The sequence below is a fragment of the Acomys minous genome (genome assembly GCF_964271855.1).
Source record: "Acomys minous genome assembly, chromosome: 14".
Taxonomy (NCBI): domain Eukaryota; kingdom Metazoa; phylum Chordata; class Mammalia; order Rodentia; family Muridae; genus Acomys; species Acomys minous.
This window is the reverse complement of record NC_140496.1, coordinates 59,773,250-59,786,819: the sequence shown is the minus strand read 5'-3', so window position 1 is coordinate 59,786,819 and position 13,570 is coordinate 59,773,250.

The window sequence follows — 13,570 nt, the reverse complement described above, 5'->3', positions numbered from 1 at the left end:
ACTTAGGAGGAATAAAGTCAGGTGGACAGAGGGGACTAGGAATAAAGACAGATATACAAGATTGCATTCTGGTCCAAACCTGGGTATGGAGGTTAATCTGTCTGGGTACACAGATTGGATGTACTACAGGAGGAGCCTGTGGTTTGGGGACAGGCATGGCAGGTCATGGAGGAAGCTTATAGATTGATTGTGGCCTAGCAAAGGTGTCCAGACTAGTCTGGGAAAGAACATGTGAGACCTGGTCTAGACCTGGCAGGTTGGAAGGCTTTCATAGAAGGGAGGATCAGCGTGTTGTCATTATTACTATTGTGTCTTTGTGCCCTGAGCTGAGGGTTCTTCAGACAGCCTTCCCATGGAGAAACATAACAGAGATTTTGAGGACAAGACCTTGGGTGTGAATGTCTAGAAGTTTCTGCCTGTCATTGTGTTTTAGAACAACTCCACCCAGACCCCAACACACGCTGTGGGCCAGGAGAGGAATGCGGATGAATCAGCAGGGCCTTGGGGGTATAACCAGGCCCATGTAGTCGCCTCCCAGTGGTCCTGGCTAATCTCTGTCAGCCCTGCAGTTTCCTATTGCCGTCCACCCTCTTTTTCCATTCTTTAAACCAAAAAAAAAAAAAAAAGGAAAAGAAAATGATACGAAACAAGATATTTCATTATAATTCTACAATGCACATGTTATACTTCAAAATTTCCCTATTATCTTTCTTATCATCCTTCCACACACCCCTTTTGCTGTTCCGCACCCTAATAATCCTTTTACTTTCATGCCCTCTACCCCAGGGCCAATTTCACATGTGATATTTGTCTTTGTGAGTGTGGCTTATGTACTTAACACAATGATCTCCAGTTCTAACCATTTCCCTATAGAGGACATAATCTCATTCTTTACGGTGATGGTTCCCTTGTGTACATGGGCCACATTTTCTTCATCTCTTCATCTGTTGGTGGCACCCAGGCCGATTCCATGACATGGGTGAGCAAGTATCTCCTTAGTAAGCTGACTTAGATTGTTTGGGGTTTGGGGTAGAGACCCAGAGACTCAGAAGTAGTATAGCTGGATCATACAGAAATTCTGTTCTTAGTTTTTCTGGGGAAATTCCATATTGGTTTCCAAGCTGGATAGACTAATTTATCATCATGTCGATAGTTTGTAAGGCTGCCTTTTGCCTTTTGTCTTTGCCACCGCTTGTTGTTGATGATAGCCATTTGATTGGGGTGAGATGGAATCTCAGTGTCACTTTATTTGGCATTTCCACTACCACCAATGATACGTAGTTTTTTTTTTTTAATGTACTTAATGGCCACTTGTATTTCTCCATTTAAAAACTGCTCAGCTAATTAGTCTAATTTTTTAAAGCAGTTACCCACTTCTCTATGTTTTCCTGCATCTCTACATCTCTGCAGATGATGCCTCCTCTGTTAAAGATGGCCTGCCTTGATTTGGGCCCAGGGGTCCCGCTCAAACTATGGCACCAGCCAAGGACAATACAGGCAGTAAACTTCAAACTCCTACCCAGATCTAGCCAATGGACAGGACATTCTCCACAGTTGAGTGGAGAGTGGGGTCTGACTTTCACATGTACTCTGGTGCCTCATATTTGACCATGTCCCCTGGAGGGGGAGACCTGGTGGCACTCAGAGGAAGGATAGCAGGCTACCAAGAAGAGACTTGATACCCTATGAACATATACAGGGGGAGGAAGTCCCCCTCAGTCACAGTCATAGGGGAGGGGAGTAAGGGGAAAATGGGAGGGAGGGAGGGAGGAATGGGAGGATACAAGGGATGGCATAACCATTGAGATGTAATAAGAATAAGTTAATAAAATAAAAATTAAAAAAAAGATGGTCTGCCTTGAACAATAGTTTGCTTCTCATATTTTATGCTCCAGCTCCTGTGTGACAGCCCAGAACTCTGTGCTTACATATGCAGAGTTGTTTTTCTTACCTAGGTTACCACTCTCATCCTCTTGTCTATTTATTGTCCATTAATTGTGTGATGGCTAGCTTTCTAGCTTGTCTGTGAGTCCACAGAGGTCAAAATTCTGTGTGACTTACGTTTTTATGCACTCAGTGCAGCCCATAGTACCAATTTAATTCCATTGTCAAATGAACAGGTGGTCAAATGAATGTTCAACATAAAGGATAGCTGTTCTTGGCTGTAAATTTGTAGACAGTGTCCAGGGAACCTGGAGTGATAAGAAATAGGCACCATGTTCTGTGGTCAACTGTTGACGTCTCTTTCCAAGAAGAATAAGAAAAGTGCTGTTGAGTGAAGGGATTCTTGAGGTCAAAGCAGAACCATTCAAAGAGAGAAGGTGACGTAGCAGCTAGCTCTCCTCACTGAACACTGGTTTTTCCACCCACTTGAATCTTCTTTAACACTTAAAGTCTCTCCTGTCTTCTTTCTTATGCTTTCATAGATGCTTAAGCATTTTCTGCTAAACAAAGAAAACAAAGAAGAACCCCATCCCCCCATTTCCTTTGAAAGGCTACCCCCAGAGTCTGCGACGAAGTCTTTGCTCTATCAGGTCCATGATCTACACGTGGAGTATTTTGGTCTTCTCGAGGAATTGGTCAGTGTAGTCTGTGAAATGCTTGCAAACAGGGCAGGGAGTCTATATTAAAAGTTATTGGATAGTTAGACTCAAAGAACATTGGCCAGAGATCAGAATTATTCTTAGCGACAAGGTGAGCAACTACTTCCATGGCCTCATCTTCCTTCAAGCCTCCCCTGTGCATGATGTCTATGGATTACTTTTATGCACCTTTAGATTGTAAGTTCCATATTTGATTTTTTTCTTTACAAATGTATTCTTTTGGTGGCGCGCCCCTTTAATCCAAGCACATGGGAGGCAGAGGCTAGGGGGTTGCTGTGAGTTCAAGGCCATCCTAGTCTACAAAGTGAGTCTAGGAAAGCCAAGCCTACACAGAAAAACCCTGCCTCGAAAAACCAAAAAAAAAATGTATTCTCAACTCCTACTCAGCCCTTGGCTTTAATGAATAAAAGGATGAACAAAAGATCTGAAGTATGACTTCAGTGAACCACAACGCTCAGATGTCTGTGAGAGAGAATCTCCAGGTTAGACAGCGTCAGGAAAACCAACAGGGCAAGAGACTCAGTGTCCAGTCAAAAGGAACTTGCAGTGACTGCCTTGAGCCAAGGTCGCATGTGTTGGTGGTGTTTCTTTTACTAGCCTTGGGTCGGCCTCACCCTGCCTGGAGTCATCTTTCTTTGATAGCTAGCGAAACAGTCAATGTGTTGGACTACCAGCTCAAGATTCAGCAAGGCACAAGGCTGGTGATCATTCGTGTTGTCGGATACCCTTACTTATCCTAGGCTCTAACTTTTACAGGGATCCCTGAGATTCCTCCTCGCCTTACTGGGTAACCAGAAGAGGAGGACATTATCTTCATGTGATGAAAAAGCAAACCAACCCAAACTGGGGCCTGGACTGAGCCAGCATTCTTTCTCCACTTCCTGATTTGGACAGTGCTTTTTTATTCCATTTTCTTTTTTCTTCCCTACTGAGTTGGCCATCAGATAGACCTGTCTGCATGAGTTCCTAAAAGTTCTACTGAGGAGTAGAACTCCAGGTTTGCCCTGTTAAGGCCTGGTAGCTAATATTTTGCATTTAAAATGGAACTTTTTCTCGGCACTTTCTTGGTGTCTTCATTCTTAGGGCTTACGTCACGGTGGGGGAGGGCACCCAGCAGAAAATGCAGCCAATGTGTCAGCAGATGAGGCACCGTGCTAGACTCTGGAATATTACAATGAGTCAGATAGGATTCCTGGCCACACAGATCTTATGTCTTACCATTTAGTAAACCAGATGACTTTGTTTAGGCCAAATTATCATGGAAAAAAAAGCAAGATGGAAGACTCTTGGTTATAATAGTAAGAGCCAAAAACAAAATCAAGGGCATTATCATGTACCATAAATTTGAAATGGAAATCTAGTGTGATGTGGCAAATGGGAAAGTCTGTGTAATATCAGTCTGTAATGATGAAAATAGGTATGCCATGTGGTTCAAAGGAGTTCATAGTCTGGTTATAGTTAGGGCTGGTCAGTCTGCAACTAGAGTATTGTGTTTCTTTCTGGACGCTACATTTACCACATTTTAAGGGGACAAATTAGAGTGTGCCCTGAGAGGGTGGGTCAGGATAGCAAAGGGTCTGGAACCTGTCATACAGGGGATTGAGGGACCTGGTGATGTTTAGTCTAGGAAACACTGACTTAGATGGGAAACATATAGCTATTTTCAAAGATTTGTCACAAGAGTGTGAGTCACCTTCTTCATTGTCCAGGGAGCGCTCTTGCGACATCAGTTGAACGAATGGCTGGAAAGGTTGGGGAGGATCCGTAGTTCAAAATGAGCAGAAACTCACTTGATATACACTGTCCAACCTTGGGCCAGTCTCCCCATCTCTAAAAAATACATCCATCACAAAAGCAACATGTGCATTGTTAGTCTGGGTGAATGCTGAAGGAAAAGGGTGTTGTCCCAGTAAATGAGGCCAAGGAGGAAGTTGGTATGTGGCTTATTGGGTATTTTGAAGACAGTGGAGTTCAGTGTGCCCCAGGGCCTGGCACCACTTGTCATGTCCATAGGGAAATGCACTTAGTGTCCTTGTGAAAAGAAAGCACTGCTCAGCTTCATCCCACACTTCCTGTGTATGGTAGGTTGTTTTTGTTATTGTTTTTAACTTTCTCATTTCACTGGGGTCTTGTTATTTCATCAAGTCTTTATTGCTTTAAGTAGGACTAAGCCTTACACAATGAACCAAGTAACTGAAGAGCTTCTTCCACTTAAAAAAAAGAAAGAAAGAAAGAAAGAAAAAAATACTTTTGTGATTCACCCAATATAAACCACAACCCAATAAAAGCACGATTAAAGTGGATGCAGACTAAATCTCTCAATGAATGGAGTTTCGCTTTCTGTTTTCACGAGTCATCGGAGTCCTTTGATGTATGTTGGGCCCTCTTGCTCATGGCCCTCTGTTCGTACATGACTCTTTCCTGCCGTGAACCTCATGCCTGCGATGGCTCAGCTCAATCTTGGCTAGCAGAAGATGTAGGGAAAGGCTTCCCGGAACATGTGGAGCAAAGTCAGGAAAATGACCCAAGTGAAGGAAAGCCCAGAGAAAGAAGATTCGCAGCAAGTGCATGGCTTTTCCAGCTGGAATGCTTTCCTCTGCTGACTCCAAGGCTTCTGGAGTAAGTGATCGACACTGACTGGGAAGGACTTTTACCCCCAGTTTGGTCTTCTGGGTCTTTCTCTGTATAGAATTGCTTTGTAAAACTTAAAACAAGAGCAGCAACAATAATGAAACGCCAGTCTCTGAAACAACATAGTTTCAGAGAATATATATTTACCGCTTGAGGCTTACAGTCCATGGCACCGTTTACCTGCATGTAAACCACAGAGCTTCCCTGGGTGATGTTAATATATGGCTTTTGGCAAACACAGGCAGTGTTTACTTTGATTCTAATGCTCCAAGCAACTATTAACGTAAAACATTTACTCCATCTGGCCTGACAAACTTTGGGTGGTTTGAATTCTTTACAATATTTTTCCCCAACAAATCTCCTCTTAGGGCAGTCATAAGCCTCATTTTTATTGTGTCCATGATCTTTTACCCAAAATAGTGATATTTTTAACGTAATGGATCAAAGAAAGATTGTGATTATAACGGGGACTATTATGAAACCAGAGAGGGGCCAACTAAAGAGAGAAGGAATAGAGCGGGTTATTTTTAAATGGCATTCTTCAAATATGACTGACTGTAAATAAACTGTATATTGTCCTCGGAGGGTAAGAGCCTGAAGTGGAAACACCACATATGGCCATCAGGAGGTCTGGCACACGGCTTCTGAATGTTTCAAGTGACTCTAGATACAGTTTGGCTATGGAATTCTTCGGCTTAAAGCTGCAGGAGACAGGATTTCTCGGAGCATTAAAAACTACTTGTTTTATCCAGTGAACTGTGACACTTGTCATTTTTACGACCATTACTGATGTCAGTAGAAAGAGCTTTGTAAACTCTCCTGGGTTCAGTGTGCAAACAGTCCCTCGAGCAAGCTGTAGGATGGTCCTAAAGTCATTTGGAAAGGTGGCTTTTCATGCCCTGTCCTCAAGAATATGAACTGAAGAGAGGTACCCATAATGATGGAGAGCCTGCCCCGTGTTTCCATGGTGATGTTCTGTTTGTGACCAAGTCCTCTTTCCCCTCCAAGTAGGACCATGCCTGGTGCCAGGTGGCAGGCTCTGTTCCTATTTCATCTGACCCACTCTGTTTTCTACAACCTGCTTCTACCTCCAGCTTCCCTTTGGTATGAGTTCCTACTTTGGGAGAACTTTGGTTGCCACTCTCCCCACCCCGTACTTCCTGGCATGCTGTTGGTCATGTGACTTCTACATTTCCAGAATAACAGAGCTGACCTCGGAGGACGTGGGCCAGGAGAATCAAGATTAGATCACCAGAACTGTCACATAAGTCCAACTCAGACTCTAAGAACCAAGGAAGATGAACCTCACAAAAGTTCTCAGGTGAAAACTGAGGACCAGCCCACCAAGAGGCAGGGCACGGTCCCAGGCCTGGCTGTCCAAGTATGGGCTGTAGAGCAATGGCATTAGCATTCTTGGGAATGGGTAGAACGTGGAAGCTCATGTCCCGGCCTCCAATTGCCATATTAGACCTCTGGGTTGCTTCTGCTGAGCATAATCTGAGAAGTACATCTCAGGTAACCTGAGGCAAGGTCAAGGGCCTAGTCAGGGTCCTTTGAGGGATTAGACCACAGTAGTGTTGAGAGTGAGAGCAGGCAGAGAGAGACCTAGGAGTGGGCAGGGTTGATTCCTGCCAATACCAAGGATATTTGAAGCCATTTTCACATGCTGTGGGTCTGTGGCTATATGGTATGCAGATATATTTAGACTGTAAAGGGGGCTTGAATTAGCCTTCTAAGAGACTGTAAGAGGACAGGGGCCCACCTTGCTTCTCTATCTACCTGAGACCTGCCATGATCCTTCATAGGCTACAGATGTGTACTTCCTCTTTGTGGAACTGAATAGGGTCCCCTTGGAGCACCACTAGTCATGTAGCTTGGGTTTATCGTCATAGAGAGTCACTTCTGATGCTGCAGCTCCCTCAGGAACCTCCTGGTGAAAGAGCAATGCTTAGGTGTTTTCTCCAGCACAGGGCCAAGCAAAGCAAGACACCGTGCTGGGTCAGAGCAGGCCCAGCATCGCAGCCCTTGAGAGTTCCGTGCCCTCAAAGAACTCATGCCAATTGACCTGCTCATGTGCAATTTCTGAAAAAAAAAAAAAAGACCCAGGAACCTGCTAGCTCCCACGATGCCTGTTTGAAAAGTCAGCGCCCAGATGCCAAATTCAGAGGCGCACTTTGTCCTTGGAGAGACAGAGTGGGCAGCAGCCACCTCCAGGCTCCGGGACTGGACTCTGCCCACAGCAGCCTCCAACCGGCAAGAGTTAACGCTAAGGAGCAGCTGCAGGAATGCGAAGCTGGAGAGCTAGCACGGGAATTGCTATTGCAATCAAAGGACAGCCCAAGTCAGAGTTCCAAAGCCCTTTGAAGGGATGCCAGCTTGGACACATGGTTCCAATTATCGTCCGCAATCTTGAGGCAGTGTGCGAGCTGCACTTTCATTATGTCAAAGTGAAAGGAACGGCTAGGGTGAGATAAAGGGGGAGAGGCCGCCGGCTTGGAGACTGGGCTTTGCTGTGGCACCAAACGTTAGCGCAGGCGGAGAGTGAGCCTCCAAGGTAAGTCGGCCCTGGAGCCTGGCGGTGTGTGGCCCCTACTCTAAGAGCCTTTGTTTCCTTTGCTCACTCTGAGGATGGAGGAGACCCAGCGAGCGCCGCGATACGGGAGTGCGGTCTCCAGGAAGCTAGACCATCTCTTTGGACCACAGATAAGAGTCTATGGAAACCATACAGGGACACCCAGTGTGTCCAGCCGCGGGATTTCAGATCGTTTTCTAAGTGTCTCCAAGCTTTGTGTTTCCAGGAGGAGTTGCTTCTTCTGTCCGATGTTACTCAGAAGGCGGCAGGAGACTAGACCGCTCTTCCGTCTCTCCTACCCAGGGCTGGGCCATTCCTAGGCTGGGTTCGCCTTCTTTCGCACTCTGAACTAAACCCTAGGCCAGGAGACCATTGTCCTCAACTTTGTTTCCAAACACAGCTCAAGAAGTTTCCTCCGGAGGAAGTCTCCCAGGCTTAGCCCCTCTACACCACTGCCTCTTAGGACCCTGCTCATCATTTGAAATGACGATTTGGCGGATCCGCATGCTGTGTTTTTAAGACAGTGTGCAGAGGCATAGGGGGTAGAAGGTGTACTTTCTGGCTGCTTTTTAGCTCTCAAGAATTATTTACACACACACACACGCACACACACGCACACTTACATATTCACACATACAGTCCTTGTGTGTGATAGATCTTTACATATCGATTTACATATGTACATGGATGCACCTGTGGCTGTGTGTATCTGCCTGTTTTATATACAAGGATTGATGCCGGACCAAGACCAAGTGCTTTATAAGACAACCCTGGAGTTTCCATGCCCATCCTTGTTTTGCATGTAAAAGGATGCTCAGCACAGTCCTCATAAGGTCTCCCTCTGAGAGCCACTCAGACATCTCCCATGCAGTGTACCCAGGAAATGTCACTCGAGCTAGTAATCCATTTATTGCTGACATAGGAGGAGTGTAGGGGAGAGGTGACAGGGTGGGTAGGACTGGTGGCTATGAAGAAAAAGAGAAGAGCTAAGTTCTGCCTTACGCGCCCTGAGACACTGCTTCAGCAGACACTTGCCTGCTGCCTGTAAGACTGGGCCCAGGTGTGGAAGAGAAAGACCTCTGACACCCAGAGCAGCCCTGGGTTGGAGGAGTCACCTTAGGCTGCCGCTGTGGTTAGGTCTGACTAACTTTGGCTTCTGGACCCTCCCCCCCCCAACACACACACAGAGCTTCCTCTGCAAGCCCAGAAAAACTCTGGGGAGGTCAGAGCTCTTTACTTGCAAATCCAAATGAAACCCAGCAAAACACACTCCACGTGCTTGCCACGTGGAAACTCTCAGAGCCAGCGGCTGATAAATGTGCCAACCTTGAGGAGTAAACACCCCGGAGAAGGCAGAGCTGCATGCAGGCCTTCCTGGCCTCATCAGGTGGCTAAATTAGCTTCAGAGCCTGGCGGCCAACTAATAGCTAATCCATACAAGGTGTTGAGCCTGGCACATGGTGAGCACACGCTCAGTAAGTGCTAAGAGGCACTATTAGTACCATGCACTATTGCGAGGCAGAGGGAACAGATCATATACTGATAACATTGGCAACAGAGGAACTTACTTGCCTTGAGGAAGACCATTCCACCACATTTTAAAGCCCTAGAGTGTTCATCTGACTCTAGGCTTCAAAACTAAAATTTGTTACATAGTTTTTAAATGCTAGGCACTTACATACATGTATGCATACATGCATGTATAAGCACACAAACATATATATGTATATATATATATATATATATATATATATATATATATATATACAAAATCTTAATTATTTTTAGACTTTCTGAGAATAGCATTATAATTAATTATCCTCATTTCACAGATGCAGAACTTAATTCATAGACAGTTTTTAAGAACTGTGTTTAAAGCCGGGCATGGTGGTGCATACCTTCAATCCCAGCACTCTGGAGGCAGAAGCAGGCGGATCACTGTGCATTCGAGGCCAGCCTGGTCTACAAAGTGAGTCCAGGACAGCCAAGGCTACACAGAGAAACCCTGTCTGGAAAAACCAAAAACAACAACAAAACCAAACCTGTGTCTAAAGGCTGGTCCCTCCATGAAGTTGTATTCTGCCCCCCAAGCATGTTCCATGGTATATATGCTAAAATACACTGCACACACACACACACACACACACACACACACACACACACACACACACACACACGAAGTACATTTGAGCTCCAGTCCACATTCTCTATGTGACTTCAAAGCCTGGCTCTTCATCATTACTCTGGAACTCCTGGACCCTAGGTGATCTCCCCAGCTCAGATTCAGGTGGGCTCTGTAGCCAAGGGAACTGCTATTCTGCTCCTACCCTCCTCAGCCCAGTGGTACACATCTGTATTCCATGATGCTCACAGAGCAGAGGGTTTCTCAATCCCATCTGCACACCCTGCAGAAACAAGTCCAGTGAGCCCTACACAGTGGCTCCTCTCTAAGCCGGCACAGGGCTGCTCACAGCTAAGTCTCCTGAACCCTGCCTAGGGCTTAACTGGTTTCGTGCCTTTGCTCTGTGTTTACAGACCCGTGGTAGTGTTCACTTCACACCTGTGCCTTGCCAGAGTTCACACCTAGGACTGAGGGAGCCAGCCCAAGGACTCAGCTCTGCTACTGTCATCCCAGAACTTGTCCCATCGCGAGGGTCTGTTTCTTCTTCATGACGGGTCACTGATGCCCGTGCGTCCCACTGTTCTGTTCCTGCCTTTGGTAGAAGACTATAAGGTCAATACAGAGGGTAGCCCCTGCAGCTCAGATAACCTGAGCTTCCCCGTGGCTCTGCTTTTCTCATCTATTCCTTTCTCCCCCAGAATACAGGCCAGGCATCTCAGATGCGGCAGGGCCTCTGTCATCTACTCCACGTCTGAGGCAGATCTTCCCCTCACAGTGCTTAAAACTTGGGGAGCACTCCTGAGGCCCACAGGAACAAGGGGAGCCAATCGGTGGTGCTAAAAACCTGTGTCTAGCTCTGCCTTCTGTTAGGAGTGCAACCACCTGTGGGAGAGGCGGGCGGTCTCACTGGAGGTGGGGAAGTCCAAGGGACAAACTGGGCTTCTAACCCAGAATCAGAGCGCCCAGTGCTGTCGGCTCCTGGAACCAGGAGTGGCAGCGGGAATGGATCCTAGGGATAGAGGACACTGGGTTTGCGTTAGTTTTTCTGTGGCAGGTTGGAAGATGCCTTCAGATGGAGGAAACTGCTAAAGGGAAGTGGGAAACTGAGGTAAAAGTCTTAGGAAGACACATGGAGGGAAGTGCGTGGGGGGTGGACCACCACTTCTCTCTGAACACAATGGAAGATTTGGAGTTGGCTTTTCCTCATGCTCAAGTGGTTGGGCCCTTGGCCATGCAGTGGTCTCTCAGGGAAAGTCAGGGTAGGTCGGCTAGCTGGTGCTCGCCTCCACGTATAGGAAGAGTTCAAGCTGTGGAAAAGCCCTGGTGTGGGTTAGTTTTGGACTGCTTGCACTCTGTTCAGCCAAACTGATAGCGCCATGTGCTGTGTGAAAACATTGGCTTCCACATTGTGACTCTATGGATTATCCAAAGAGCAGTTTGCCATTTGGGGAGCAGGGGTGCTGTGGGGGCAGGAGGCCTGTTTCTACCACTAACTGTAGAATTTCTTTCTTGAAAATGGGGTGCCCTCAACCCAGTCTCCATTAGAGATTGCGAGGCTGAGGCAGCTTGGTAAGCAGGCCAGGGGAGCCAACATTTCTCTGATATCCCAAAGAGTCTGGTGACACAGGGCATAGCTCCCTAGGCATGGCTTTGATGGGATAACCAGTCAGAAGGCACAACTGCTCTGCCTAGAAGCTTCCAGAATGTCTCCCTCACCGTCACTGACCTCACATCCATGACTTAGCAAGTCTGCCTGGCCCTAAGAGAAAGGCTCTCCTATTCTGTTCATGAGAGGGGCCTGGGACTTTCGTGGCCATGGAACTGGAGCCCTGCAAAATCCACAGACACAGGCCAGTGGGAGGGCTCCCTTTATCCGACCCAGCATCTCAGGACGGAATGTTCTGGTTAGTGTTTCTGGAGCATAAATCTTTATTCCAATTGCAGTAGCTATGATAGGGAGAGCTAGCATATTTCATCAGACTTTCACCCTGATCAAATGGCTCTCACTCCAGAGCTCTGGGGTTTCCTATTTGCTCTATTTGAATGGGGGGTGGGGGTAGGGGGTGGGCAGGGCTGGGAGGGTTACAAAGGAAATGAATGCAGCCAGTTCCCTTTGCAGACAATGGACGATTTAGATTTCTTTTTTAAACCAGAGTAGGCATTGTCATCCTTAGAGGAGACGTATGGACACTCTCCATGTGATGTTTTCTATTCTGGGGGCGGGGGGGGGGGGGAAATTGTGGCTTAAGAGAAGAAACAAACAAAAACCAAAGCAACAACAAGATGCAAGGGGTGGTGACTATGTGAGCTGGGGCCTGCCCTGCTCCAGGAGGATGCTGCAGTCTCTCTGCTGCTACCTTTATTGCTCTTGAGGCAATGGACATGAGCACATTAAAAAAAAATTAGCCCATTTCCAAAACTACCCAGGGAACTGGCTGTCTTGGAGGCAAGGGCTTTGGTAAAAGATAAACTGTGCTCGTGCACACACACACACACACACACACACACACACACACACACACACACACAGAAAGAGAGAGAGAGACACACAGACACACACACAGGCACACAGACACACACATGCACACACACAGATACACACACAGATATATACACAGACACACAGATAGAGACACACACACACAGAAACACACATAAGCACATACATATATGAGCACACACAAAGATAAACACACATAGAAGCACACATGAGCACACACAGATAAAAACACACATAGAAACACAGAGGCACACACACATGCATAGAGACCCACACAGAGAAACACACATGAGCACACACACATATATGAGCACACACAGATATAAACACACATAGAAACACAGAGAGACACACAGGAACACACATGAGCACACACAGAAGCACAGACACACATACAGAGACACACAGACACAAAGAGACACAGAGACACACAGGCATAAATGAGCACACACACATGTGAACACACACAGATACACAGACATGGACACAAGAGATATATACACACAGAAACACACACACATACAGAGACAGACACACACACACAGACACACAAGCACACACACACACACAGATAAATACACACACACACACACACACTGAGACACCCCCCCCACAGAAACACACACACACATACAGAGACAGACACACACACAGACACACACATGTGAGCACACACAGACACACGAACACACACAGATATATACACACAGACACACATACTAAGATAGACAGACAAACAGACAGACAGACAGACAGACAGACAGACAGACACACACACACACACACACACACACACACACACACACACACACACACATGCATTATGTCTCTTTCTGTGTCCTTTCCCTGAGGGAAGGACAGAAAGCAGCCGTGCCCTCCTGACTTGGCCTCTCTCCCTCCATCTTCCAAAACTTCTGTTCATCTTTTATCTGTTTTCCCCCAACTCTCGTCTCTATAGGTCTTGTGGTCCCAGTCAGCTCTGGTCACTCGTAGAAACCATCTAAGTAAGAAGAACAAGTTTTTAGAAGTTCCTTTTCTGACTGGTTGCTGGTTTTCTAGTTGAAAGCTGAGGTTGGGGTGCTAGGGCCACCAACAGCTGCTGCTAGAGCTGTTCTGTTCGTGGGTGGCAAGATGTTTGGAAG